At 48.1% G+C, this 24,259-nt stretch overlaps 1 long non-coding RNA gene across 1 annotated transcript; it reads left to right on the forward strand.

Moving 5' to 3' along the window:
* The first annotated feature begins 554 nt into the window (after positions 1 to 554).
* Positions 555 to 23,047, forward strand: LOC309626747. The gene is made up of 3 exons (XR_014243386.1): positions 555 to 9,683; positions 10,345 to 10,407; positions 16,825 to 23,047. It is a non-coding gene; the product is annotated as an uncharacterized lncRNA (long non-coding RNA).
* The last annotated feature ends 1,212 nt before the right edge of the window (positions 23,048 to 24,259 follow it).

Genomic DNA, 24,259 nt, shown 5'->3' on the forward strand with positions numbered 1-24,259 from the left:
GCTTCCTTCCCAGGTTGGGAGGGAATGGGATGCAGCCGGAGAAGGGCTTGCTGGCCTTGGGAGGAGGGCACATTCCTGCGAGGGGCGGGCGGGGGTGCTGGGGGCGGAGCGACGCAGATGTCCAGGTCAGGAGTTCCATTCTTGCGGGCTGAGGAGCAGGAGAAGCGGGCGCGCCCTGTTCCTGGGCTGGATGACCTAATAAGGCCTCTTCCATCTTGCGCGCTCACAGTCTGGCCTCAGAGAGGACTCCCTGTTCTCCCTGGCAGGTGCTGCAGAGGCCGCAGTGTTTAGGATTTCTGAGCACCACTGAGTGTTCCAGCCAAAGACTCTCCATGTGACCTTCCCCTGAGCTGGGGGGAAGGGTATGGGAGGGAGGGAGGGGAGGGGGAGGGGGAGGGGGGAGGGTGTAGGGGAGGGGGAGGGGGAGGGTGTAGGGGGGAGGGGAGGGTGTGGGGGAGGGGGAGGGTGTAGGGGAGGGGGAGGGTGTAGGGGGGAGGGGAGAGTGTAGGGGGAGGGTGTAGGGGGAGGGGGAGGGTGTAGGGGAGGGGGAGGGTGTAGGGGGGAGGCGGAGGGTCGGGGAGAGGAGCTTCCCATTTCAGCCTCTGGCACCAGGCTCTCGGCTGAGACCAGGCAGACAGGGAAGAGACAGAAGGAAAAAAAGCCAGGGCTCCAGTTGTACACGGAAGCTTTTCTAAAGTAGCTGGAGCTGAGAAGAAAGGTAACTGAGAAGGTAAAGAGAATACAGGCCTGTTGAAGCAGGGGAGTTTGGGGCTTGGAGACATTTCTGCAGCGCTGATGTGTTAAAGCCTTTCTTCTCGCAGGAGCCCCGACGCAGGGCTGGGGCCGCAGGTCACACTTCTTTCCCTGCCTCTTGGGAGATAATTCGGGAAAGAGCTTCTCCACCTGGGGAGGGGAAGAGTGGGTTCTGTCCTATCTCTTCCAGACTCCTTGCATGCTGAAGCCGGAGGAAGCTTCTGGATCACAATCACCGCGTCACGTGCTGGGGCCTTGGCGAGCACCGTACAGGGAGAGCCGTCCGTCCAAGGCCAGGCCCAGGGTGTCATTTCTGCGAGGCGGATCTCTGATCTGCCTCCATAAATAAAAGCCTGGAGCAGAGGCTTTGTTTGTGTTTGCGCATTCTTTTGCCATTAAAGGGCACATCTGGAGACAGGCGGTCCAGGCTGGTGAGAGTAGATGCCCGAGGTCTGAAGGAGCATACGATTGGGGTTCCCAGGCTAGAGCTCAGGTTTTATGTTAAAGTGAATTTCACCACCTTTACATCGGCTGCACACTGAATGAGGCACGGGGTGTGGGGATCGTTAGCGCGATGCCTGAGTCCACAGCCTGCCCAGGACCTCTGGGACCAGGCGCGGCCTTCCCTGCGTGGAGTTGCCCCGGGCTGGCGCGTCCTTCGCGGCTGGTGGGGAAACGGCTGTGGGCTGTGGAGAGACGCGGAGTCCCGAGCCAGGCGAGTCACTACTCGCTGCTATGGGACGCTGGCTGAGTCCCTTCCGTTCTCAGGCCCTTTGTTTGCCATCACTGCGGGGAGGGGTTAGAGGAGACGCGTGTTCCTGGAACTCTGTTGCTTGGAAGGTGAAGGAGGGCTTGGGGCTGGGAGACAGCTGCCACATGTCTCCATCCACAGCCCTGAGAGCCTTTCTCATGTAATATAGTATGTGGGATGTTAGAATATGTTTAGAATAGAACAGAATAGAATATTACCGTGCTGGACTTCAGGGTAAGCGTGTATTTGAAAGAAGGATTCCGTTACCTGAAAAGTTTAAACACCCCTGCGTCAGGTGACTTCAGAGGCCCCTGGATCCGTGATGCTATTACCCCTTTAACAGTCCTCAGCGGTGCCAGAGAAGACTGGCAGTGTTCGCTCTGCCTACTTAGAAGCCTGAAAAAATGCCAAGAATTCACAGGCAGAAAGACACCCTTTGGCTCCTCATTTATCTGGAGGGCCAAACAAACTCACTTGACAGATTGTGCGGCTCTGGTGAAGCAGCACAGCGGCAGAAGACCTCGCTGCTGCTCCGGGCATTTGTGATTTCCAGCCAGTTCGGCACTCACTGCCCCTGGAATGTGCTCGAGCTGGGGAGGCCCGAGCCCGCCCTGGGGCAGGCGGCGGCAGCTCTGGAGAGCGTGGGGCCTTTGTCACCTGTGGACGCGATCCTGACTTGTCCCACTGTTTACAGGGAGATGTAAGATCTGGGACGCGTGGGGAGCCTTCAGTCTCCAGAAAGGAGAGGTTGCCTTGTTGAAGGTTAAGTGAAGTGACGGGAGGTGATGGGGGTCCAGCCGGACCAAGCCCACCTCAGGCCAGCAGCTGCCGGGAGCCCCTCGGTAGCAACTCCTCCCCAGCCTGCTCCTGTGTGAGGGAGGGGCTGGCTGAGGGTGGGCTGATTGCCAGTCGCCTTGTACGTAAAGCCACAACCCGGAGGGCCTTTGCTGCTCGGTCTCGTTAAGGAAAAATCTGAATTTCAAGCTGCAAGACCAATGCTTGGGAGCAAGTCTCTGGGCCAACTCAGCCTTGACATCTCAGGGTGGTTTCCTGGTTCTTTACTTCACTCAACAAATATTTATTAAAAGCCTACCACGTGCCTGGTGCTGTTTGAGAAGACGGGCTACATCCGTGAGCAAGACAGATACAAATTCCTGCCCTCAAGGAGCTTCTATTCTGATGCTCATTCACATTCACGGCCACTTGCTGGGGGGTGGGGGGCGGATGGGAATTAGGACACAGAGGTCAGAGCGTGGGGGTTGGTGTCAGACACCTGGCTTCAGACCCTTTGCCTCTCCACCGGCTTAGTTCTCGCCTTAAGCAGGTTCAAGGCCCGTGGCCGTTTCCTCGTCTGTTAAAGGGGATGGTGAGGGATGTGGTGGGTAGATTAAGCAGGTGACCCACCGGCAGCAGTTGGGGGGGGGGTGCCTGGAGCACAGTCAGTGCTCCATAAGGAGGACGGCCCACTGCTGTCAGTTCTCTGCCTGCGTCCACCCCGCAGGGCTTTAGGGATGGCGCCCTTAACCCTCTGTTTGGTTGCCATGGGCGCTGTATCCGTGGAGGGCCTCAGCAGGACGTGGTGCTGTCAGGCGTGGATGCGTCCTCTGTCGCTGTCAGGCCGGTGCTGCTGTCTGGGAAGGGAGTGGTCGGCTGTCCCCAGGGTCACTGTGCCCACCTCCCTGGGGCAGACGGCCAGGGGGCTGCCTTCACCCTCAGGGCAGCGCCCACCCCAAGCACTTTGGCTTCTCGGTCTGGGCAGGCCGCCTGTTCTGGGTGAGAAGACCACGCTCCTCCTCCTGGTCTCCCTGCGGCAGGCCGTCTGCTGTCCTCACTGCTGAGACCCAGCCCAGTGCTGCCCTGAACTGGCTGTGTGACCTGAAGCCAATCACTTAACCTCTCTGGTCTCAGTGTCCTCATTGTCAGAATGGAGATAACAGTGCTCATGGCTGAGGGGCGCGTTGTCAGGTGAGACAAGAAGGTGAAGAACTGTAGAACTGCGAGCAGGGCGCTCATCCCCCCATCAAGTCTCTGTTCTGCCCAATCTTTGTCCCCCCCAAGCACGTCTGATCTGGCCGACTCTCCCTTCCCTCAGTACGGCCTTTCAGCACATTTGGCCACCTCTGCCGACTGGGAAGCCAGATTGGACCCCGGGAGCGTAAGAAGCACCCACTTCTGTTGGACCGAGAGTTTCTTGAAGCAGGGCCAGCTCTGTTCCTCTTTGAGGTGCCCCCTTCCTCTCCCGCAGAGCCGAGCCTGTAACAAGTGCCCGGCACACAGACGTGTGGGACAGACATCCCACGTGGGTACAGACAGACGTGAGTGCGGAGCTGGCCCCTCTCTCCTGATGCCCTGTTTATTTTGTGTCACGTAAGGACATTGTTTCTGAAACTGTCGCTCAGAGATCTAAATTTAGACCTGCCAGGAGCCATTCTGCCAGGAATGGGTGTGAAATATAGTCCTCAAGGCTTGCCTTTCTTGGGCTCTCAGAGGCACCACCAAGTAGCCAAGTCGGGGCAGCGTTCAGCTCGGAGTCTTGGAGGAGAGTCTGGTTGAGCACAGACTGCTTGTGCCACCACCCAGCTGCCCGGAAGGCCTCGTGCCCCGATGATTCCGCAGGCTAGCCTGGAATCCCGTGGCCGCGCACCCAATGTGCGTGCTTCCTAGCTTACCCTCCTGCCCTCCTGGCCCTCAGGGCCGCCCAGATGCTCGCCTCAAGGTCTGCTGATGACATAGCAGCTCAGATGCGCTTCTTGTACCCGGAGTTGAGAACTAAGGAGGTTTCTCTGCCAACACCTGGCAGGTGAGCCGGTCACAAAAGCCAGCGGAGAGTTACGGCTATCTTGGGGTCACGTATCCAAAGCTCCAACTTTCCCCTGATTATTTGAGTGATAAAATGAAGACATTAATACCTAATATAGGAAATAGCCTGCCCGAAGGACCATGTTAATCACTCTAATCCTCCATTCCCCGTTTTCAGTGAGGACTGGTTTCAATCAATCATGGAGTAAGTGGCACCAGATTAATCTGGGCAGGGAGAGTAAAATGACACAGACAGAGATGACAGATGCGGAGGGCTAAGGAGGAAACAGAGCATTCACAAGTGCCTCTAGGATTTAATGAGACTGAGTCTGTGGGTCAGAGAGGAAATCCGTCTCATCACCCTGGTTTTTTGTTGCCTCCCACGTCTCATTGTTTTAAAGCCAGTAGGTCGCAACGTCTCTTCTGGTGACACAGCTGAAGGAAATATTTGCAAGATGGCCCACGCAGGCTGTTGATAGAATAAAGGCCTCAATAAACCATGCCTTCCAGTATCCATGCTCCTGGGTAGTGCCCTCCTCTTAAATCTGGGCTCGTCCTGTAATTTATCTTAACCAGTTAAGCTGTGATGGAATTTACACTCTGCTGATTCTGGGCTCTAGCCTTAAGAAGGCCTAGCAGCCTGTGCTTTTGCATTTTTGGATGCTCTGAGCTTCTGTGGAAGAGGTCACGCTACCTTAACGGAGACCACTGGAGGGGCACGTGGAGAGGTTATATGGAGGGAGTGAGGCCCTGAGACTCTACAGAGAGAGAGAAGCCCGACTATCTCAGCATGCCAACGGAGCCCAGCCTGCAGACTCTTGGGACATTGCGTATATATAATAACATCTGGGCATTGTGACTCAGCCATATTGATACATAAAATTAACCCTCACATCATCTATTGGCAAAAAACTAGTGTTCTTTAATTTCACCAAGAGGGTAGTGTGTGCTTTTTGGAGAAAGAACCTGACTGGGGAATAAGAAGACCTGAATTGAGATTGAACCACTGCCACAAACTGTATCATCAGTGAATCTGTTCATTTCTCTGACCGTCTGCCCAGGTTATGCAGCTAGCAACTGGCAGAGTGAGGGTTTGAACCCAGGGAGTCTAGATCCAGAGTTACTGCTCTCAACCACTACGCTAATGCTGAAGTGCTCATTTCAGGCTGTTTTGGGGACCCCAGAATGGAGGGGACCTGTGGCCTAGTTTGCAAGGCAGAGTCCCGGAGTTAGCCACGTCACACACACGTTGTGCCTTTGTGCCTCGTCCAGGCAGATGGGCCGGGCACGGACTTGCCAAGAGCTCTGTGTGTCTCCCCTGTCCCTGCCACAGCACAGAGGTAGCAGAGGGCCCATGACGCTCCCCCTTAATGTGGCTCAGGTGTGATGCAGGGGCCCAGGGAGGTCACGTGCACTGCAGCGAGGGCCAGCTCCGCGGCCACCTAGGAGGGGTCATGGCCAAGTGTCGGAATGGGAAGATGGCTGTTACAGGAGATGCTTGGCTTGAAGCCTACATATGCCCTGAATGCTTTGGCACTAAGAAAACCTACTAGAACTCAGACACGACCCCAGGGAAAATGGGGAAACCTCTAAATAACGGATACTCCGCTCTATGCAAAATTGACTTTTGAACAGAAATTAATTTGAACAATAGAGAAGCTAAGTTATTCATGCATATCTGAGGGTCAAAAACCTTTACACATAGTGCTTTCAATAAAACTGTGTTAAACGAAAGATGGATGTGAATACTTTGAATAGAAATCTGCTTCCTACAACTTGTATGCATTTGTTCTAGCCCCATCCTTTGAGCCTAACCTAAATGGTCGAATCCCTCTTCTGCCAGATAACTCTTGTTTTTGGCAAACCAACCATTGACAACTCCATCAGAGGACTCCTCATAGGTCGCACTTTTTTTGGTAAGATCAGCATTATTGAGACATAATTTATGTACAATAAAATGCACCCAATTCAATAACTTTTGACGGATGTATACACCCACGTAGCCACTACCACAGTCAAAATGTCCAACATTTCCATCGCCCTCCAAGTTCTCACATGGCCCTTTGCAGTCATCCCTCCCCCCAGTTCTGGCCCGAGGCAACTGCTCTTCTGCTTCCTGTCATTCTATATTAGTTTTGCCTTTCTGGGAGTTTTTCTTTATAAATGGAATCATATGTCATCATAGTTTAAGTATCTATAAAATAAATGGGAAAGCTAGAGAAACCCCGTCAAATGGAGTGGGGACCACCGATGTGGGTCTGCTTGGCCAGCTTGCCTGGCGCTCCCGGGGACCAGAGACAGCCCACCTCGCAGAGCCAGCATCACTCTGTTCCTGGTCTCGGGATCCTCTCCCTGTGGCTCTCTGTCCTCACGACCACTTCCCCTCCCTCGTTCTTGGAGCTGTATTTCCTTTCTTGGCCCGCATCTGCTGACCGGGAAAGTAAACAGCCAATGCAACCCCTGGAGAAGCATCTTTGCTGAAGAGTTTTCTCATCTTCGGGGAGAAGCAGACAGGAAGTGTGTGTCCACTCAGCTCTCACCGACAGCCCAGATAACGTAAACTCCTCGTTTCCTCCACAGCTGGGTCAGGATTTGGCCTCTCTGACACAGTGGGGGAACTTTCAGTCTCATTATCAAACAGCTGGAAGCCCCTTGCTCTCCTGGCACCTGGGGCTAGCTTTCCCTCTCTTGTCAAGAGCTTCGATTTTTTTTTTTTTTTCTTCTTGATCTTGTTCACCTCCATACTGAAAAGAGTGTGAGGGAGAGCGATGGTCTAGTGTTTGAATCATTTCCTCCTCTCCCTAAACCTGTCTGGTTCTTCACCCACGTGAAGAAGGTTTTTTACGGCTGAGGAGACAGACATAGGCTTCTGGAGTCCAGCTAACCGTCGACATGTTGTTGTTCTTCTCAGAAAAAGTACTTGCACAAAAGAGTGACTGGTGGAAACCGAAGACGTCTGCAGAAAAGAGAAGATGTATAAACCCGAGAGCATGACCCTCCCCTGCATCTCTGTGCATTATCAGTGCAGGCAGGGGACAAGCCTGTGCCTTCCACAGCATGTAGGCTGGACCAGTGGGTCCCAAAAGGTGATCTTCAGACCAGTGGCCTCAGCATCCCCTGATGTATTAGTTATCTGTCATGTGTAACAACTTGCCCCAAAACTTGGTGGCTTTAGACACCAATAAATATTTATTATTTCTCACAGTTTCTATGAGTCAGGAACGTAGGAGTGACTTATCTGGGAGATCTTGACCCAGGGTCTCTCATGAGAGGGCAGACAAGGTGTCGCCCAGAGCTACAGTCATCTGAAGGCTCGACCAGGGCTGGAGTGACATCTTCCAAGGTGGCTGACTCCCAAGAAGGTTGGCCTTCCCCAGAGTGTGTGATCTGAGAGTCACAGAGAGCCAGAGACAGAGACACAGAGGATAGAAGCTGCTGTGCCTTCTAGAACCTTGTCTTGAAATCACACACCATCACGTCTATCAGATACAGTTAGAAGCGAGTCGCTAAATCCAGTCCATCTTTTGCAGGGAGGAGTGTCAAAGAATTTGTGGATGTATGTTAAAAATATCTTACCTGGCTGAGAAATCTTACCTGGTCTTGGGCTGCGCAGACCCCCTGAATCAGAGTCTCTGGGGTTCACATCCAACAATCTGTTTCAACAAGCCATCTGGGTGGTTGTGATGCTGGGTGAAGTTGGAGAACCACCAGACTAGACCAAAGAACACTGAGAAAACCTCAACTCACTTGTTGGTACCTGGAGTGAAGCCTTACTCACCAAGGCTACCTTCTAGAAGCTGAGTTTTTGTGAATTTGACAAAAGGTACTGGTCTTACTTCAAGGTAATCCACAAGAAAGATGCGGTAGGCAGGATAAGGGGCCCCCCAAAGATGCCCACAGCCCAGGAGCCTGTGAATATGTTACCTAACGTGGCAAAAAGGACTTTGTGGTTGTGATTAAATTAAGACTCTAGAGGCAGGAGATTATCTTGGCTTGTCCAGATGGGCCCAAAGTAATTACAAGGACCCTTGTAAATGGGAAGAAGGAGGGTTAGGGTCAGAGAGAATCAGAGAAGGAAAGTGCTGATGGAAGCAGGTCAGAGACAGATTTGAAGATGCTCCACTGCTGGCTTTGAAGACAGAGAGAGGGGCCACAAGCCAAGGACTGTGGGCAACCTCGAGAACCAGGAAAAGTCAAGAAAACAGATTCTCTCCTAGAGCCTCCGGAAAAAAATGCAGCCCTGCCAATACCTTGATTTCAGCCCAGGGAGACTCATTTTGGACTTCTGACCTCCAGAACGTAAGAGAATTCATTTGTGTTGTTGGAAGCCACTCTGTCTGTAGTCATTCGTTAACAGCAACAGTAGAAATCTAACAGGAAAGGGTTCTGGTCTGGGACTTCCTTTGGGCGGAATAAAGAGAAAAAGAAGAATGGGATGATCTGCTCCCTTAGATGTTTCCACGGGAAGGGTAGACGTGTGTCATTGCAGAGTCTGTGCTTGTATTTTTACCTGCAGAAGAGAAATGCTGTAGCGCTTCATTGTCTAATATAGTAGCCACGAGCCAGATGTGGCTCGATAAATTTACACTTCAGTTAATTACAATTACATAATATAAAAAATTTAAGTTCCCAGTCCTCCAGCCACACAGCAATGGCTCAGTAGCCAGACATGGCCAGGGGCTAATGTACTGGTCAGCATGGACCCAGGATATTTCCAAAATGTTCTATTGACATTTGTAAACGTTCCACTAGACAGCACTGGTCCAGCCTCTTGGATCTTTCCGAGTTTGAAATAAGCTTTTGCAAAAATCTTCTTTTATGATTAAATCTTATTCTATGGCTGTGATTTCCAGTCGAGACTATCAGAATCCTTCAGCTCCATCACTTGTGTGTATCTGCATTGCTCAATTCCCTAGGTTTTAAAAACTCCGCGCTTCAAGGGCTCCCGGGGATTCAGAGATGCCGTGTGGACCAGAACATGGGTGAGGGGCGTATCTGTGTGTCCATGTGTGTAGGGGAAGATGGGGACAGGGCCGTCACCCTGGCTTGAACTAGAACAGCTTCCCTCTGCCGTGTTTACCTATTGAGCTTATTGCACCATTGCATTTGGAGAAAGGTCCCATGACTTTCAAAAGAAGAAAAGTCTGCAAACCCTGAGTGTGGAAGGAGGGTCCCTACTCCCCCTTCTTTGTCCCCATTCCTAGTCTCCTGGAAGTCATTTGGACATGATTCCTTCTCACTTCAGACCATGACCAGAGCAATAAATCACTTGCGCCTGGATATTTGCATGGAGTCATCATCTAGAATTTCGGGGTTTATGAAGACTTCTTCAAAAACTTGAACTAAAAGTTTATTTTAGAGAATGCAGTTAATTTGAAAAGTAAGTATACTGGGTTGATCATTTTCCTCCTAGGATTAACTCAACTATTTTGTATTTCTATTCTCAGAAACATTATGTTCTGTCCCACTTACAAACACACACACGCCCCCCCCCCCACTCACCCACACAGACACGCATTTTGTACAGCACGCCGTCCCTGCCTGTTGCAGTAAAGTTTTATAGTGCTTCTGGCCCCAAACAATAAACTAGGGATAAAAATGGAGGGCCCTTGGAAGTTTCTTCAAACTGCGGAATTCTCAGCCCCCAAGGGGCTTCTCAGCAGAACTCACAGCCCCTTGGCTCAGGAGAGCCTGGGGGAGCCTCACCTTGATAGATGAGGGTGTATAACTTCTTATATTAAACATTAGAAGTGTCTAATACAATGAGATCACACTTCTTGCCTCTGATAATCATTTCACTTTGATCAGATATGATCTTGCATTCAATACATACAAACCCCCCAGTTAGAGCCAAGTTCGCTGGGAACAGTGAGCATGCCCGCCCTTCTCCTTCCCCAGAGGAAACACTAAACACTGGCCAAGGTCATTGTCATGGTTCTTCTACAGACGAGTGTCTGTCTCTCCAGCGTTAGCCTGGGCCTCAGTTTTCTCATCCCTGAAAATCCAGGTTTGTAGATGAAAGGAGTTCTGTTTCTTTCCAGCTCTGAAGATCTTTGGTTACGTGATGGATGAAAATAATCAGACTCAAAGAACTCCGTTTTCAGGTAAGAAGTGAAATCCATCATGTATGATAGTAATAACAGGACAATTAGGCCATATTTAATAGCAATCATTATTTCCATTTAAAAGATGAATGCACCTGTAGCCAGATGAAAATAAGAATAAATCTCATTTTAAATACCATTGAGCAAGGTGGGGCTGGAGAAGCATTTACCTACAGCTGCTGAAGATACAGCTTATGTGCCCCTCATTTCAGTGGGTCCCTTCCACAGCCCTGGGAGGGGACTTTGCAACATGATTACATCTTCATATATTTTGTAGATCTTGAAAAGTTCAGGCTTTCGGCTGTAGTATATTAAGACTGCCATCTCCTTCCGTCCACGCTTTCTCTCCTCTTGGGTGCAGTTGGGGTGGTCTTGGACATTTGGTGGATCCAGCTAAAAAAAGATGAGTTGGCATGCATTTACTTTGAGCTTAGTAGGATACATTGATGTGGTTTATTCTGAGGACTCTAGAAAATCACTAAGAGTTTAGGGTTTTTCCCATTCCCACAAAACCTCTGCTGGAGAGGTTAATGAGTCAAAACCATTATTAGAAAGTAGGAGAATAGGAAGGAAGAGAAATATGAAAAAGCCGGAATGAGTAGTTTGCCTTTGAAGAATCAGTCCTGTTTTAATAACCTGCAGCACTCTGGAACTAGGCATGTTGAGAGCAAGGATTTAGAATAAGGTTAATTTCAAGTCTCAACTGTGCCAAGTACTAACCTTGTCATCATAGACTCAGTAATTTTCTTTGAATCTGTTCCCTCCTCCATGAACGGGGAAAAGAATATTTATCTCCCATGCTTGTTGGGAACTTTCAATGCTGTAAAATAATGTGGAATAGTAATGTGGAATATTATTCCAAATAGGAATAATAGGAATTCTGTAAATTACAGCTTGTTTCTTTCCTTAATCATACCATGGAAGGTTCTTGCATGGTACACTTAATTTGAACATCAGACATTCCAAGCAAGGGGGAAGATCTCCTTCAAAGACTGTTGAAGTGGGGAGAGGCCTTGAGATGTTTAAGTGAGGACATTGGGGTTTTGCAGAGCTGTGACGTGGACCAGCTCATGTCCCTAGGGAGCGGCAAAGCTGGTCTTAGAACCCACCTGTTCTAACTAGGGGTATAACCAGGACAAGCTAGAAATGTGTGTACCTGCATGTGGGCCTTCCTTACTGACTGGTATTTGCTGGAACAGTTGTTTAGTTGTCTTCAGAAAAGGACATTCTCCTTTGTTGTTGTTAAACTCAGCTGTTTTCAGGACAGATAAGACTGTTCTCTCTTTTGTTAACACCCCAGATCCCCTTTGACTAGAGTTCACGTCTAAGGTCAGATGTGTTTTGGGGAGAGTGTCAGCTAGACCCTCAGAGACGGGGCTGCTGTCAGGGAAATCCACAAGACAGCATTGAACCTGGCTCTCCGTCAACAACACATATCTGTTGGATGAATAAATGAAGGATATATAATGCTCCTAGCAGAAGAAAACATTGAGAAAATCATGTCTGTGTCTTTAAGAAGAAAGAGAAAGGACTTTTTGGCAATAGCTCCAGGATCCCTTTAAGACTTGGGAGAATTTAAGTGTTCAACAGAGAAGGTGGCAGTGAAATGAAAGGGAAGTTGAGTACATAACGTGAGTGAGGAGGGAGCTCAGAGGGTGAACAGACATCCCTGTGGATCCCAGAAAAAGGCTGCTTCACATCAGAGCAAAGCACCCTGCTTGATATCATGATGGCATTTAAAGAAAGCAACATTTTTTTACTGCTTGAATAATGGAGTCAGAGCTTAAAGTTTTAAATGCTCTATACAAGGAGAGGCTGTAAGAATTAATATGATACTAAGTTCATATGTGGGTGGGAAAGGAAAGGAGGCAGGGGAAATGACAATTTCATGGCGTGTTCTCACCCTACCCTCCCCGCGTGGTTTGAGCATCTGGTCCATGGCCACTGAAGCTGCTTTCCTGTCCTGGGTTGAGGGGGCTGCAGTCAACGTTGGGTGCAAGGCAGCAGTGAGCATTGCTTGACAACTGCTTCATTGCAGGAGCAAGAAGTTTAAGAGGAGGATGGCTTTCTAACCGACTTGGGCAAAGGAATTTCTCTTCTGGGAGAAGCAGAGTCCCTGAGTCCATAGTGGCACCTGCAGGGAGTGGGCTGGTCACGGAGAGGTGACGTCACAGTCACCTGGGAAGAGTAGATTGCCAGGGGACCCTCTGTCCATCAGAACTGAGTCAGGGCATTTAGGAAAATTGCTTATAGGCTGATTGATACTGATTTGCTCAGGGAAATGCCCTCTCCCTTAACTAGGACTTATGCTATCCACTGTGTCCTCGGCTGGTGGCAAGGGTCAGGGACCACGTCACATGATGTCTGGCCATCACAGGTGTCCCTCTCAGTCCAGCCTGGGTATGACTTTCCCAAGGGTGAGCGGGTGGGAGAATCAGCCCAGATTGCCACCATCCTTGACAACCACGGTGAGCACATCCCAGCTCCCCGCTAGCAAAGGAGCCAGGTGGGTACCACAGAAAAGAGGTCAGAGCGCTGGCTGTGGTCTCAGCTAGTCTTGGGTTCAAATCCCAGCCAGGGCAGGGGCAGGATCCGACAGGGCTGGGATCGGGGTCAGGCAAGTAAGGCTGAGTTCTGCCAAGTACAAGGTCAGATCCTGCCTTTATTTAGAATTTTGATGTTTTGTTCATTACGGATTTTTTCATTCATTTTGATTTTCTAACTATGGAATTTAGAAACACATTCTTTGCCCTGATTACTGAGTTTGGGGCTCCCCTTTACATGTTACACATAAGTTGGGCATCTTACTTGCCTCCCTAGTCCTGACTTTGCCCGGCCCAATTGCTCACCAGCCCTGTGAGGTTGGGCAAGTCACTTTAAGCCTTGCTTCCCTAGTCTGTAAAATGGGACAATTGATAGGGCCCGTCTTATAGGGTTTTGTAAGGTTAAATGAGGTAATACATTAAAGGCTCTTAGCACAGGGTCTGGACTAGGGTCGTTTCCTTTACATTTGCTTTGTCACCCTGTGGCCAGGACTGTCACATTGCAGGCAGCTGACCAGGGGCGCTGTGTGTCTCCTGCAGGAGTCATTTGCTTGCAGACAGAACATAGGTCGGTGCCCAAAAAAGCATGTTCATGTCAATAAATACCATCGTCCTTAAAGATAGAAAATGGCCCATCAAGACATATCTGGACACTTACTGGCATCTCTCGGCCATTTTCTAGCAGTGATCCAGATGCCACCTCGGGATGGGCGCCTGATTGTTAGAAAACATCAACAGACCCACAGTCCCCAGGGTACATTGGGATGCCTTTTGCATCAGCCCAAATTGCTGATGTGTCCGAAATTGGCGTGTGTTGACAAACAAGGTCACCTCTTGGACACACTGACTTCAGCTTAGGGATTTGCCAGGCTGGAGCTGGAAATACAGGCCTGAGACACAGACTAAAGGTGTGCTAGGAAACACCTTTTACCAACTACATCGCTCTTCCACATTCTGGGACATGACAGTTTATGCTTTCTTTTTTTTTTAAACATCTTTATTGGAGTATAATTGCTTTACAATGGTGTGTTAGTTTCTGCTTTATAACAAAGTGAATCAGTTATACATATACATATATCCTCATATCTCTTCCCTCTTGCGTCTCCCTCCCTCCCACCCTCCCTATCCCACCCCTCTAGGTGGTCACAAAGCACCGAGCTGATCTCCCTGTGCTATGCGGCTGCTTCCCACTAGCTATCTATTTTACGTTTGGTAGTGTATATATGTCCATGCCACTCTCTCACTTCGTCCCAGCTTACCCTTCCCCCTCCCCGTGTCCTCAAGTCCATCTCTACGTCGTATGTTCCTATTATCATTTTCTTAACTGTTTTGGGTTTGTTATTGTAGGTCTTTTCCTTCTCTTGTGTTTCCTGCCTAGAGAAGTCCCTTTAGCATTTGTTGTAAAGCTGGTTTGGCGGTGCTGAATTCTCTTAGCTTTTGTTTGTCTGTAAAGGTTTTAATTTCTCCGTCAAATCTGAATGAGATCCTTGCTGGGTAGGGTAATCTTGGTTGTAGGTTTTTCCCCTTCATCACTTTAAATATGTCCTGCCACTCCCTTCTGGCTTGCAGAGTTTCTGCTGAAAGATCAGCTGTTAACCTTATGGGGATTCCCTTGTATGTTATTTGTTGTTTTTCACTTGCTGCTTTTAATACTTTTTCTTTGTATTTAATTTTTGATAGTTTGATTACTATCAAACTATTAATGGGTGAAGTTATGTTCCTGTCTTGCTAGTTGTTTGGCATAGGGTGTCCAGCACTGTAGCTTGCTGTTCGTTGAGTGGAGCTGGGTCTTGATGTTGAGATGGAGATCTCTGGGAGATTTTCATCGTTTGATATTACGTGGAGCTGGCAGGTCTCTTGTGGACCAATGTCCTGAACTTGGCTCTCCCGCCTCAGAGGCACAGCCCTGATGCCTGGCTGGAGCACCAAGAGCCTGTCTTCCACACGGCTGCTGTGTGCCTCAGTTTCCCCCTCTGTAAGCTGGCGGGAGTAAGGGCAGCCTCCAGTTTATGCTTTCAATGAACATTTTAGCATATCCAACAAACACTTACTGGGTGTCTCATATAAATATGCAATATTAAAACTGGATAGATTTCATGCTTACCAGTAAAATTGAAATCATCTCTTTGAAAATTTTGGAAAACTTCCAGCCAAGAGATTCTCCGTGGACTAGTGAAATTCGTGGACTTGTTCTACGTTTAAGGTTTTAGGCGTTGAAACCTTCTGTCCTCTTTCCTAGGATAAAGTTCAATTCTAAAAGGAATGATACGGAGAGAAGTGATTGATGAACTTAAGATTTCAAACCTCTTTATTACTTGAGATCTGGAAATATCTTGTGTGACAGGCAGAAAAATGGTCCCAAAGATGTCCATGTCCTAATCCCTGGAACCCGTGTTACCTTCCACGGCAAAGGGACTTTGCAGGAGTGATTAAGTTAAGGATGTTGAGATGGGGAGATTACTCTGGAGTATTTGAATGGGCCCAGATTAATCATGTGGGTCTTTAAAATCAGAGAACCTTTACCTGCAGTGGGTAGGGGCAGATGTGACTGTGGAAGAAGGGTCAGAGAGGTGCAACTTTGATGGCTTTGAAGCTAGAGGAAGGGGCCACAGGCCAAGGAATGTGAGCACCTCTAGAAATTGGGGCAGCAAAAAAGTAATTGACTCTTCCCTAGAACATCCAGAAAGGAACACGGCCCTGCTGACACCTTGATTGTAGCCCAGTAGCACTGTGTTGGACCTCTAATACACAGCTGAAATCATGTCACTTTTCATTAGTCACTTTTATGACATAGTACAGATTTATTAGATGTTTAGAAGCAAACCCTAGCACAGTAATTTTTTTGTGTTATTATGTTCATTGCTGGGTTTTCCATCCTAGTTTTCCACATTTGTCTCAGGATACCTCAGGATGGTGCTGATGGACTTCTAGACATGAAAAAGGACCCTGGAATTACTCTCCAGGAAGCTCCTTCTTCCCAACCCAAGAGACGAGAATGTGGTCGTGCACCAGGACGTGCCCAGAGAGGAGAGGCTGTAACCATGGGAACTGGGCCTCTGTAGAACAAGATGTAAATCCTTAAAGTCGTTTTTAATGAAACATAAACACGGAGTTAGCGTGAGGGCCACAGTTTCTGGGTGGTTGGTTCGAAGTTTGGCAATCAGGATTTAGAAGGAAAATTCACCAGTTTTAAGGGCCTCCAGATGTTCTTCTGGTCCCAGCCAGAAAGTTTTCGTCCTTTATGGATACTTTTTATTGTCAGCAGCAGAATTTTGCCATAACATCTCCAAATTGGTGGAAGTAGCCGTTAGTCACCAAACAAACCCCAAATAAGAGTTTAATCTTGGGGTCACTTTAAGTGTTGCATCATACCCCATTTAACTGATAATTTTTTAATAGTATAGCCACCAGAATTTTCAGTTTGTATGACAATGGACTAAATGAGAATCTGATGACAATCAGCCACTGAGCTCGTATAAATACAATGTCCCATTTTAACAATGGTTGGCGTCTGGCCAGTGTTTAGAAGGAGGAAACAAGGATGTCAGATGGCCATCATCTTGTGTGGATAAGAGGCAAAAGGTTTATTGCAAATTACAATGAACTACTTCGTCACAGAATTTAGATTAAACACTCCATTCACATCAGTTGGGAAACATTGAAGCAGTTACTTTTCAGAAGCACTCTTTGGGAAATTCAGAACTTAAAAAAAAAAAAAAAGACAACTTCTATTTTCTAGAACAAGAATTGTGTGACCACCTACACTTAATAAAACTTGACTCTACAGGATTTGCTCCGGGATTTGGTTTAAATTACGTGACATAGTCTAAAAAGAAGTAAATCACTTCTATTCACGCTTCAATTTCCTCTGAAGAAATGAGAAGAATGAGAAGAACAGTTCACCTTTCTGGAAGTCTCTTCTGAGAACCGCCGTCCACGTGCCATCTTGGATTCATAAGGAAAGGACTGCATTTGGTGACTGCCGTGAGTTCTCATATGCTGGTGATGCCACAGCAGGACCTGGTGGAATTAGGGTGAAAAGGTGCTTGAAAAGCCTACGTTACTTGCCTATTTGTAAAGGACTGGCTTTATAACTTGTTAATAAGTCACATCCAGCTTGTCCTGCCGCTTTTATCAAGTGCTTTTATCTCTGCTTATATTCATTTGTGTCAGTAGATAATTGTTGAGGTTGCCTCACCAGGGCATATGGGTTCATGGGTAATTAGGGCCCTGGATGATAGGCCCCTCAAACCACTTAGCTACTGAAGCATTGTGGCTACTGACAAATAATAGAATCTCTTTTTTTTTTTACAAAATGGTAATAAATCATTTGACTCTGTACTAAGCCTTTAATCAGCACCACCCCACTCACCCACCTAGCAGAGTACTTTGGGAGTTTTACTACTTACAAAGAGGAAAGGTCCTTCCAGAATGTTAGAACAAAGGTGAGATGTCACTTCCGATCCTAAATACATGTGTAGATTTCACTGGGGAAGACTTCTCCCGTCCCCTGTTGTTTTCCATTCTCTTGCTCGTTCGGGGTCCACACAAGCTCTTCCCAGCAGGGAGACACAGTAGCAATGGGCCCAGTCCCATCTGGAGGGACGGGCAGGGCACACAGCTGGAGTGGACAAGATTTTAAAAATACATGTTTTATAAATTCTCTCCTCTGCTGATAAGTACTTTTGAAAATGTAAATAGCAGACTCATTCTTTTAGGACATTTTCCAGCAGGTACTCACTGTATAAAGTCTTCTTAGACTACCCCTGGCCCCCTTTGAAGCCCAAGGCTGATTTCCAACATCTACAGTCTCTACAGGGCCCTATAATTACCAAGGCAATGAGCGTTAGTCCCTGGTGGTCTGCGGAATCCAACCCTCTCAGGCAAGGAAAGGCATCCCTTTGCTAATTGGAGTCCTGGTTTTGCCTCCTGAAAATCAGCACGTGTGATATGATGGGTCACATGTGTGATGATGTGACGTGATCACATAAGGGGTAGTGAGAAAGAAGTTCTGCTCTAATACGATGTGTCACTTCATCTCCTCCACCCCCTCCCCCATCACATTGTTTAAAATGACAGCAATAAGAACAATTACAACAGCAATGAAGAGAGCTAGCACTTATTAAACCTTGATTGTGTATCAGACACTCTGAAGAGTGTAGAGCCTTCATTGTATCCTCTAATCCTCAGGATGACCTACAAGCCAGGCACCATTAGTATGTTTACCCCTATTTTACAGATGGCCCTGAAGCGGCTAAGATACTTGACTTTGGGGTCAAGCACTGAACACGTTCTTCTCTTGCTTTTAAAATGTATTCATCTGTTCTTTTAACAAAGATGTATTGAGCACCTTCTGTGTCCCATGCCCTGTTTTAGCCTCAATATACTCTTGGGAAAGATGTAATGAACTCAACAAACCCCTTTGTTGTAAGAGAAGAAAGGCGCTTTTGTAAGAGCAGTGGGGTTCAGAGGAAAACGAGGGAACTAACCTCAAAGTTTACTGCCTTCCTACTTCTGCCCCGAGCGACAGTGATAAGAGCCTCATCTCACAGGTGTGTGTCTGTCACCCTCACCTTTTCACCTGGGTGGGGAATGTGAAACGTTCTTCCTCCAGGCTTTCTGCAAGTCTGATGCGGGGGGGCGGGGGGAGGGGTAGGGCCCGGAAAGGTGGGGGGAGTTTCCAGGTCTGAGAAAACTCACTGATGAACTTAGAATCCTGGTATCTCCGTCTGAAAGGACCCCAGAGGCCCTTGGGTCCAGTCCTCAAACCAAGCAAGATCCCCTCTTGATAAGGGGTCAGGGCACCTCCATTTGCATACTTTCTGGGGAAACTGGGGAACTCTCCCTCATGAGGCAGCCCATTCCGGTGCTGAAGGCTGTTCTTCATCCTACTGAGCTGACATCTTCCTCCTGATAACCTGCGCTCGCTGGTCCCAGCTCTGCTCTCTGATGGCATGCCAAATACATCTAGCTCCTGCCTCATAGGAATTTAGTGCCCTTAAGTGTCTAAACTCAGAGATCTCATCCCCACTAAGACTTTCTTGCTTCTTCAGCCTTCTCTTACGCGTTATGATTCCTAAACCCTTCAGTCTCTTAGCCGGAATGAGAGAAATAGGAAATAAATGGGCTGAACTAATTCAAGCCTCACTGGGAAGAACTATTAATCAACACACACTTAAGTGACAAGAGGCAGTGAAGGAGGTGCAGGGGGACAGCCCCTCTGGCCATGAAAACAAGGACAAAGGGTCTTTAGAGTCGAAGAGGTCTCTGAGGTCAGGGCTCATCTGGCTGGTATTTGAGCCCCTAAATAATGCTTAGGACACTCAAAATCGTTTTTAGAAGGCCAGGCTGCAGAGTCTGATATACTAGGACTAGGGAAGCAAGTCTAATGTTTCTAAGAGCATCCTTGCTCCTGGCACTTTATGCAGCTGTCTCTGGGGGGAGTTTTATTTACAGGAGGAAGGGGATGGGTGGAGTTAAAGCTACAGATGCGCTAAACTCTCTTGGAAATGACAGCTACCATGAACCCCAGTTCCTTCACCCGCATAAACATTTTCCCTATCGTTTGTAAAGAACTGAAATTGAGAAAAGGCCACCCATGGCACCATAATAACGCCCACTCCACCCAATGACGCCATGATGCCAACCTATGGACAGAGTGAGTAAGGGCTTCATTTTTTAAGGTTGCTTTTCAGTGATAAAACCAAAAGAGCTAAGTGTAGGTCATGTAGGCCAATCCAGTCCCAGTAATAGAAACACATTTTTTTCTATTTATATGATGGCAAATTATTTTGTTGTTTGCCTTGCTGACATTGTCGGAGGAATTTGTCTTGGGTGAGCACATGAAGCTTGGTTACAACCTAATGTGTAGGTTCAAAGCCATGCTGATGTAAGCCAAGTGTCATTTTGTCCTAATTTCTTCCGCTTAATAGAATGACGCTACTTAACTGTGTTAATTGTTGCTACACGTTGCCACTAGTTCCAGTGATGACGATAAGCCCTCCGATAGGAGGGTAAATAGCAGTAGCTCCATTTTGCAGGTCAGGCAAGTTGAGGCTGAGAAGAGTTCAGTGATGTGCACAGGGCTTCGTGCCCCTGAACAACAGACCCCAAATAATAACCCAGTCTACTGCCCAGTGCTATTCCCCTTGCAGAATTCTCCAGAACATGAGCTAACTAAAACGGAGGTGTGAGCATTAAATCCACAGAGGCACATTTCCATTCCAGACCAATGGAAAATACTGGCGACATCCATTAGACCTATCCATTGCACAATTAAAAAGAAAATAAAACTTGATCATTATGTCCTAAACAAAATCAGCAAAAGGCAAGTCTCTACATCTTTGAAAATCTTAACGAGGGTAAGTTTTTAAAAGATAATGGTCTCCCGTGGCAGGTAAGCCACGAGGTAGGGTAAGCACTTGATCATCCTAGATTCTCTAGATACATAGAATTTTCCTTCTCTCCATATCTGGGCAGTCTTTATTGGAGTCTGCAAAGAGTAAGGTACACAAACTGCTTTAATTAAAGAAAATGTTTGATGGTCAAAAGATGAATATACCAGAGATAGAAAACAGGCCTGTCACTGAGGTTTGGTGATTGCTCTACCAAAGCCACAGATCTGGCTACCCTCAAAGTGGTCTGTTAATTAAAGAGTAAAATTTAAGGAGAGCTCGTCTAATTCTTTGGAGGTTTAAGATAAGCGCTTGTCAACTGGATACCGTAATCTATTTCTTTGGGGGTAACTGGAAATATTCTTTTCACTTTTATGTAAGATATGTGTTAATATTGGCTCTGAAGGAGCAATTTGTAGCCAAGATTCTCAAGGAACTCTTCTGAGATTAATTCATTTTGGAGAAGCATAACTCACTTGCTTCCATTTCGCAGAGATTTAAATGAGTCCTGGCAGGGGAATGTTCCTTTTCCAAGGAAGGTGTCATACGATAGAGGCTGAGTTCTTACTCAACTCAGAGTCTGTTATCCTCCTAATGGATACTCCTCCACTTCATTTTGAAACAGAAGAATGTTTACACCCACAATTCACATTAAGAACATAAATTTTACATATTGATGGCATATTTACGTAAAAGAGGTATCTGATCAGTTACTGGGGCTAATGCCTTCATCTGACCACCTACCACCCACTCATCCATCCATTCATCAGCCATCCACCCACGCATCCACCCCCCATTCACTCATCCACCCACCCATCCACCCACTTATCCATCCATCTTCCATCCACCATCCATCCAGCCAGCCATCCATCTATCCATCCATCCATCCATCTGCCATGTGTCCATCTATCCATCCATCTATCCATCCACCATGTGTCCATCCATCCATCCACCATGTGTCCATCCACCATCCATTCATCCACTTTTCATCCATCCTTTGATTCACTCAGCATTGGGTAATGGTAAGTGCATGCATTCCGAAGCCAGTCTGGGGTGAAACCCAGCCCTCTCACTTACCAGTGGCGTGACCTTGGGGGAGTTATTTAAAGTCTCTGTGTCCTAGTTTTCTCATCTGTAAAGTGGAGTGCATGATAGCATGTCCTACACAATATTATTGTGCAGATTAGGCAAGTTAAATAAGGTGCTTAGAGCAGTGCCTCACACATAACCATTATTCAAATGGTTGCTGCTGTATTATTATTGAAGAAACAACCCAGGCCCTGAAAAGATGAGTGACTCACCTGTAGGTAAAGGATAACTAAATCAGGAGTTAGAAAATCTACTTCTTTGATTGTTTGCTTCTCTTTTCCAGAACATGGAGAGGAAGAGCCAAGGAAGAGGCATCATTAGGGGGAGGGAGTTTGAGATAATCTGACAAGGACTAAATTATTTTGGTTTAATTTTGTCATGAAAGCTGAGGTCTGGAAGTGGTTATTTTCCCCATTTTAATTGTTGTGGTTGGTTTTATTTTGTTTTGTTTTGTTTTGATTGCTAATCATTCCCAAAGTCGCCAAAAGAAAGTCAAGAAGACTCATTTGCTTACTTACCTATTTCTCTGATCAATTAGACCATAAAACTCTGATACACAAAGATCATGTTTTGATCCTATATGACACCCCAGTGTTATAACCCCAGCACTCTGGAGCTTCAGAGAGCCTGAGAAACAGGAATAGATGAGAATGTTTGCAAGGAAACAGCCCAGAGACTGGTCACAGTCTGTTCTCAAGGAAGGAAAACCCACTGAGGAAATTTCTTGGGGCAGGACCCAGGGGAGGCTGTGAGGTCAGCCCCAGGTGACCAGGAGAAGACCATTAGGACCCCTAGCAGAGAACTCTGCATCTCTATCTCCAGGGGACTGTGGCCCAGATGGACACACAGCTCAGCCCTGAATGGAGGGTAGAATCGGGGTGGATTAGCAAAGGAGACGTGGACCCCAAGGAAATGTTCAAGGGAAGATGAAGCAAAAGGAGCTGCAAGAGGCTGAGGAATAGCCCCCAGAGTCACCCCCATTCAGCTTGGGTCCCAGTATTTACTGAGCACCTACAATGGGCAAAACCAGGCTGGGTATATGGTGGGGGCTTGACCTGTGCCTCCCAGGAGAGAGGGTGCTTCTGGGGGGAACCTCAGCCCCACCTCTCGCTCCCTCAGCCCCTTAAGGGTAGAGGTCTGGCCGCTCTCTACCTCCTGTTGGCTCCTCAGGTCTCCTCGGGAGGTGTCAGCCTCACCTCAGATCGTCTGACTTTTAAACGTTTGCACTTAACCAGCAAGGCAGGACGGCTATAATCCAGGTACAAGGCAGGAAGGGTCCTTCTGGACCAGGGTGGCCAACCGTACCAGTTTGCCCGGGACTGTCTTGGTTTTAACACTGGAAGCCCTCTGTCCTGGGCAAATGGGATGGAGGGTCACCCTAACCTGAAATTACTGTTGGCAGATACTTGACAGGAACAGTGTGGAACGGACGGCCTGAGTGGTATGCGGTGTGTTCACCTCTCTTAAACCTACTAAACTTTATTTAGGTTTACTTAGCCTGTTTATTATTTATTTAAACAGCAGAGGTGTGTTTGTGTGTGTGTGTGTAGTGTGTGTAGTCTGTGTGTGTGTAGTGTGTGTGTGTGTAGTGTGTGTAGTGTGTGTGTAGTGTGTGTGTGTAGTGTGTGTGTGTGTAGTGTGTGTAGTGTGTGTGTGTGTAGTGTGTGTAGTGTGTGTGTGTAGTGTGTGTGTGTGTAGTGTGTGTGTAGTGTGTGTGTGTGTGTAGTGTGTGTGTGTGTGTGTGTATTACACAGTTCTGGTCCCTGTAGAATTATTTTCATGGAGATTCCCTTTGTCAAGATGCTCAGGGTCCACAGCCGGGGGCGGGGGGTGGGGTGTGTGTGTGAAGAGCCCTGGGAAGCTCACATACGATTCCCTGTATGAGTGTCATTGAGACCTAATTCTCTACGTTACGCTGCGTTGCCCTCCTGAGGACCCTGGGGGCAGTTTCAGGACTGGGGAGACCTCAGGGTCCCAGCTGCTGGGAAGGTGGGTCCTCTCTGTGGTTGTCCTGGAACCAGTTGGGGTGAGTTCTTCCTGATTCATCTTATTTTCTTATATTTAGATCTAGAAATGGAATGAAATTAATTGCCGTTTCCGGCCCTACCTTACCTGCGCCGTGTGCTGTGATGGAGGGTCATGTGTCGTCTTGTCGGCTTGTGGTCGGTGCCACGGGGACCCTCTCGGGATGGTGACGGTAGGAGGCTGAGTCCCGACCCTCAGAGGAGGGCTCAGAGAGTGGCCATCAGACTTCGGAGGGGCATCTTGCAGTGATTTTGTGCAGACGGAAGGAAGTTATGTAAGAGAAGCATCGAGAAACCCACGTCAGGAACCTTCTACCAGGCCTGTAGTGAGAGACTAACGTCTTCAGGCAGGCAGCAGTGGGCTAATGCTGTGAGCTAGTCCTCAGTCTTAGACCCCATCTATCCACAGCGGAGAGCGAGAGAGTGACACCGGGGGGATGTAAGGCGTGTACAGGAAGGTTTGGGTCTCAAGCAAAGTGGGTCCTACGCTCTGCTCTCCCCAGGCCTACGGAAGGGGAATGACAGGTCTCGGGGAGTCAGTTGGCAGAGGGGTCCTGGGTCTCACCTCTCCTGGACCCAGCTCTGGGGAAGGGACGAGATCCCCAAGTGGAATGAGCCCTATGAGAGCCCCCCAGGACGCCCACGCAGGCCGTGGAAGGAGCTGGAAGAGACCTGGGCCTGAGGAGCTGGCAGCTACCTGTGTGCTGAGACCACAGCTGGATCTCTGGGGTTGCGGACCAGCCCCGTCCCCAGCACCTCGGCTGTGTGGAGGTCAACCCTCCTCCAACAAGGAAAGGAGGTG

Source organism: Balaenoptera borealis, assembly GCF_965194805.1.
Source record: "Balaenoptera borealis genome assembly, chromosome: 3".
NCBI lineage: Eukaryota > Metazoa > Chordata > Mammalia > Artiodactyla > Balaenopteridae > Balaenoptera > Balaenoptera borealis.